General features: G+C 47.3%; 1 protein-coding gene across 1 annotated transcript in view; it reads right to left on the bottom strand.

The window, feature by feature from the left end:
- Positions 1–5,254, bottom strand: part of MRTFB (myocardin related transcription factor B) — a 435,216-nt gene that overhangs the window by 272,400 nt on the left and 157,562 nt on the right. The gene's annotated exons all lie outside the window — the stretch shown is intronic.

Here is a 5,254-nt window from a genome sequence, read left to right as displayed (position 1 = left end):
CAGCAGTGAACCCGCTGCCTTTAACCCAAACGCCAGGCGAAGGCTCCTCACGTTAGCGACGGGCGCCAAGCTGCTGCACTAGCGCCACCTGCAGGATGCAAGCGCCAGAGGGGAGGGAACCTCTCGGGGGGAGAGGAGCGGGTGTTGGGTGTGTCTCTTCCTGGCCCCCAAGGTGTAACTCCAACCCCAGCCTGCTTCTTAGAAGGGGCAGGAGGAGGCGGAGGTAACTCAGCAAAGCCCCAGCCGTGTTCATGTGCGAGCAGGAAGAAGTGAAGGAGCCGCACCCTCATCCCCAGTCCATACAGGAGAGAAGAGGAAAGAGACTCAGTCTCTCAAGCCTCCCTCGGCGGGCGGGGGAGCTGAGACGCTTCCAGTCCCCTTGCAGCATGGTGATCCCTGATGTGCAGGAGACAGGTCCCACGGGCATGATTGTTTTAAAGATGAAACCTTGGGTTTGGGGTTTTGACTGATTACAGGTAGGAGGCACCTCACAGCTTCCCACCTGGGGAGAGGGAGAAAAGAGTAAACAGAGCCACCCACAGCAAGGGAGGAATGAAGGAAATCTGGAGACCTAGGTAAGTATGTATGCCCCTTCTTAGGACTCAGGCAGCAAGCTGAAGAGTTAAAATGAATGTGAAAGTTCACACCCCTTGAAGCTATTGTTTCAGGCTGTCTGCAGACTCAGCCAGGCATCTTGGGTCACGTTTTCAAGTTTTTCTTTACGTGTGTGTGTGTGTGTGTGGGGAGAAATATATTTGTAATGAAAGCTGAGGTTCTGTTTCTATCAAGTGACCCCAGTATACAGGGCACCAGGCCAACAGTACTTGTGCCTTAATCCAGCCCTGGCCTCTCAGTCTCTGATATTGGGAGAAAAAACTGCTCATTGTCCTTAAGTGTAAGAGAAGACTCCCCCCCCCCCCAGACTGCCTTTAGTGGTGAGTGAGTGGGAAGGAGGCTTCTTAGAGTTGCCACAAAACTTAACATGGTAAGGGGCAAGGGGCAGCTACAACCTTGCCTCCAATCTCCTGCAATATAAGTGTATTTTTTTAGACTTTTCCTGAATCTCCCTCAGCTGTGAAGGCTTCTTCTCCAGACTTGCCCGAGTCTCCCTCTGGGAGCGTGGAAGGAGAATTGTGACTTAGCATAGGATCATCACCCAGGCTCCTTTATCATAGAGCTCCTTCATTTATATGAAAGTATAGGAGATGCCCCAAATCTTCCATATTTGAAGTGGGAAGTAATCCCCCAAACTTGCTCCAAGTTTAGCTCTTTCTCCTTCCTTCAGGTGGCATTCATTTACCAGACCTGCTGGAGCAGTTGTCTGCTGTGATCTGGCAAATCCTCTCTAGAATTGTGTATTGCAAACTGTTGCATATTACCAGGTCTGTGGTAAGTGGGATTTTTTTTTAAATTAAAAAAAAAAAACCTGCTTGTGTAACACTGACAGACTTCGGTTGTCAGCGGGCAGGATTGAACCTGGGATGTCTGGAGCAAAATGCATGAGCCTCTGTTTCCTAAGCTAAAAGCCATATGGCACTTAGCTAAGGCTGTAGAACAGACTCCTTAATCTCTAAGTGGTCTCGGTGCCACTAGATGAGACAGAACACCACACCCAGAAGGTGTGTGGGTTACACTTGATTTTCTCAGATTAGTTCCCTACCATACCCCATTTTCGTGATTTACATATTAATACAGATGTACTTGCTCTTTATGACACCAATATTAGTATTTTTTGTTACCAGGCCTATGCTGCAATACATGAAAATTTAAATTAAGAACATTTTAAAATATTTTTTAAAAAATCAGTCTTATGCTAACTTACATTGCCAAATAATTTACCACTAGAGGGAAGGAACTGCAAAAAAGTTATTTCCCTCCAATTGTGCAAGATTGGTAGATCCATAGTACAGATCTTCAGACAATGATTATGTCTGTGACATATGGATGAGTGAATGAATTTTAAAATAAAGATCATCTGCTGTTAGGGTGAGCAGATGTCCTGATTTTATAGGGAAAGTCCTGATATTTGGGGCTTTGTCTTATGTAGGCACCTATTACCCCCAACCCCCCACCCCAATTTTTCACACTTGCTGTCTGGTCTCCCTATCTGCTGTTGTTGAAGGAAAAGGTAGCTGCATATCTTTCTTGGTTAAGAAAAGAATAGGATGGCTGGTACTGTAAGGTCACTCATACACAACACAGTCTCTCTCTCACACACATAGTCACTCATAGCAAGTATCTGGAGAGTTCCACAAGAGTGCCGAGAAGTGTCAGTTTAAAATGAGTGAGACCATAAAAAAGAAGGAGATTTTAAATGTCTCACTGAAATGCATTACAAATGTCTTCATTGCCACGCCTCTCCGTGAGGTTCTGCTGCAGTCTTCACCATAAACCACTCCTTCTCACTAGCTGCTCACCAATATGTCTTCAGGTCTCCCCAACTTAACACAGCTCTCAGTTATTTTGGCTTTTCATAACTTCTTTGATTCACATAACCAGGATAACAACACTTTATTACTCCAGCCCCAATAACAAAGAGACTGGGGATCCCACAACTGCAAAAGTGACCATTTGGGCAAGCAGTCCCATCGTGCTAGGCATGGTGGTGTTCCCATGCAAATAAGATCAACCGCTGAAGTCCTTTTCTACAGCTCACTACCAGATGTTAGGGTAGAGCCCGTTCTGGCTCTGCTTACACACACACTCACTGGCTCTCACACCCACATACACTCTGCCTCTCACGAATCACAGTCCCCCAATACAGATTCTCTCGCTTTCTCACTCTCACACACACACACAGTCAGACATTCACACAGTTCCCCAACACACAGTTAGTCACACACTGTCTCTCTCACACATACACACACACACTTGTATTATTGTTATTACTGCTTGGTACTTCCTATCAAAATGTTCATGGTGAGCAAGGAGTGCCAACGGGCTGCAGGAGGGCTGTGGGCTCTGGCAAAATGCAGCCCCCATGTGACAGCGCGAAGCCCACTTTGAGCCACTGCCACAGCATCTGCTGTGTACGAAGCTCGGTGTGTGTAAGCAATGGTGGGGCTCTGGGGGTCCGAAGGCGGGGGTGGTGGCTGTGCCCCCTCGACACACTGGGGTCTTTGGCACCACCTGGGGACTGCTTTCAGTGGAGCATAGGGGCCTCAGTTTAATAGTACTGCATAGGGCCCTATAAATCCTAAGGACGGCCCTGCATGAGATTCTTAAAATTTACCATACATTAAGCCAGTATGAGTGATAAGTGGTAGGTCTGCTTATTTGCTCAGGGCAAAGCTTCACATAACAGGGCATTCTTTCTTATGAAGAGTAGAAGCTACACAATGAATGACTACATTTTTGTTGCAAGTGATACTGGTTTCATGGATTACCTTTGAGCGTCATTAACTTTCCTGAGCGTATTCAAAGTTTTATTACTGCATGTGGTAAGACACCAGAAAGTTTATATATGTACCTGTTGCACCTAAACTGATTTAGATTTAAAGTTGCAAAACCTAAAACTTCAAATCACAGAGCTGTCTGCATCCGTGTACCTAATGCTAGATGCAGGACTCTTGTACAGACTAATCTTTGTGTCAGGTACTTGAACTGTGTATACGAACACAGAGCTAATTTTGCTGAGATACTCTGAGGCTAGATAATGAGTGTCCAACTTACTCCACTCTAGGAGCATAAGAGGACTTGAAATGTGTCTCTGAGAGTACGTCTACGCTACGGGATTATTCCGATTTTACATAAACCGGTTTTGTAAAACAGATTGTATAAAGTCAAGTGCATGCGGCCACACTAAGCACATTAATTTGGCGGTGTGCGTCCATGGTCCGAGGCTAGCGTCGATTTCTGGAGTGTTGCACTGTGGGTAGCTATTCCGTAGCTATCCCATAGTTCCCGCAGTCTCCCTGGCCCCTTGGAATTCTGGGTTGAGATCCCAGTGCTTGATGGGGCAAAAATCATTGTTGCAGGTGGTTCTGGGTAAGTGTCGTCACTCATTCCTTCCTCCGGGAAAGCAACAGCAGACAATCATTTCGCGCCCTTTTTCCCTGGATTGGTCTGGCAGACGTCATAGCACGGCAACCATGGAGCCCGTTCAGCTTTTTTTTTACTGTAATCGTATGTGTACTGGATGCCGCTGACAAAGGTGATACTGCAGTGCTACACAGCAGCATTCATTTGCTTTTGCATGATAGCAGAGACGGTTATCAGTCGTTCTGTACCATCTGCTGCCATTGTAAATTGGCAATGAGATGACGGTTATCTGTTGTTCTGTACCGTCTGCTGCTATCATGGGTGCCACTGGCTGAGGTCGGCCGGGGACACAAAGGCAAAAATGAGAATGACTCCCCGAGTCAATCTCTCCTTTATGGTATCTAAAAATAGAGTCAGTCTTGCCTAGAATATGGGGCAAGTGTACTAGAGAACCAGTGTACCAGAGAGCACAGCCGCTCCGTGTCAGATCCCACAGAAATGATGAGCTGCATGCCATTCACGGGGGGTGCCCCTGCAGCAACCCCACCCGTTGGTTCCCTCCTCCCCAACCTTCCTGGGCTACTGTGGCAGTGTCCCCCCCATTCGTGTCATGAAGTTATGAAGAATGCAGGAATAAGAAACGGTGACTTGTTAGTGAGATAAAATGAGGGGGAGGCAGCCTCCAGTTGCTATGATAGTCCAGGCAGGACCTTAAACGGTGGCAGGGGAGAGGAGCCCAGCCTCCTGCTGCAGTGATAGTCCAGGCAGTACAGAATCTTTTCTTTACACATGAAAGGGAGGGGGCTGATAGAAGCTCAGCCCCCAGTTGCTATGATGAGGATGGTTACCAGCCGTTCTGTACCATCTACTGGGAATGACTGGGAGTCATTCCTATTTTTACCCACGTGCCCCCCCGGCCGGCCTCATCTGAGGCCAGCCAGGAGCACTCATGGGCAGATGATGGTACTGCAGCAATCAAGCATATTGTACCATCTGCCACCGGGGAGGGAAGAGGAGCAGATACTGTTCTTTACTGCCACAGCATCGCGTCTACCAGCAGCATTCAGTACACATAGGGTAACGTTAAAAAAAGTCAAGAAACGATTTTTTTCCCTTTTCTTTCACGTGGGGAGGGGGAGGAAGTAAATTGACGAGCTATACCCTGAACCATGCCGGACAATGTGTTTGAACCTACGGGCATTGGGAGCTCAGCGAAGAATGCAAATACTTTTCGGAGACTGCTGTGGACTGTGGGATAGCTGGAGTCCTCAGT

Source organism: Gopherus flavomarginatus, chromosome 9 (genome assembly GCF_025201925.1).
Source record: "Gopherus flavomarginatus isolate rGopFla2 chromosome 9, rGopFla2.mat.asm, whole genome shotgun sequence".
Lineage (NCBI taxonomy): Eukaryota > Metazoa > Chordata > Testudines > Testudinidae > Gopherus > Gopherus flavomarginatus.
This window is presented reverse-complemented; position numbering and strand designations above follow the sequence as displayed.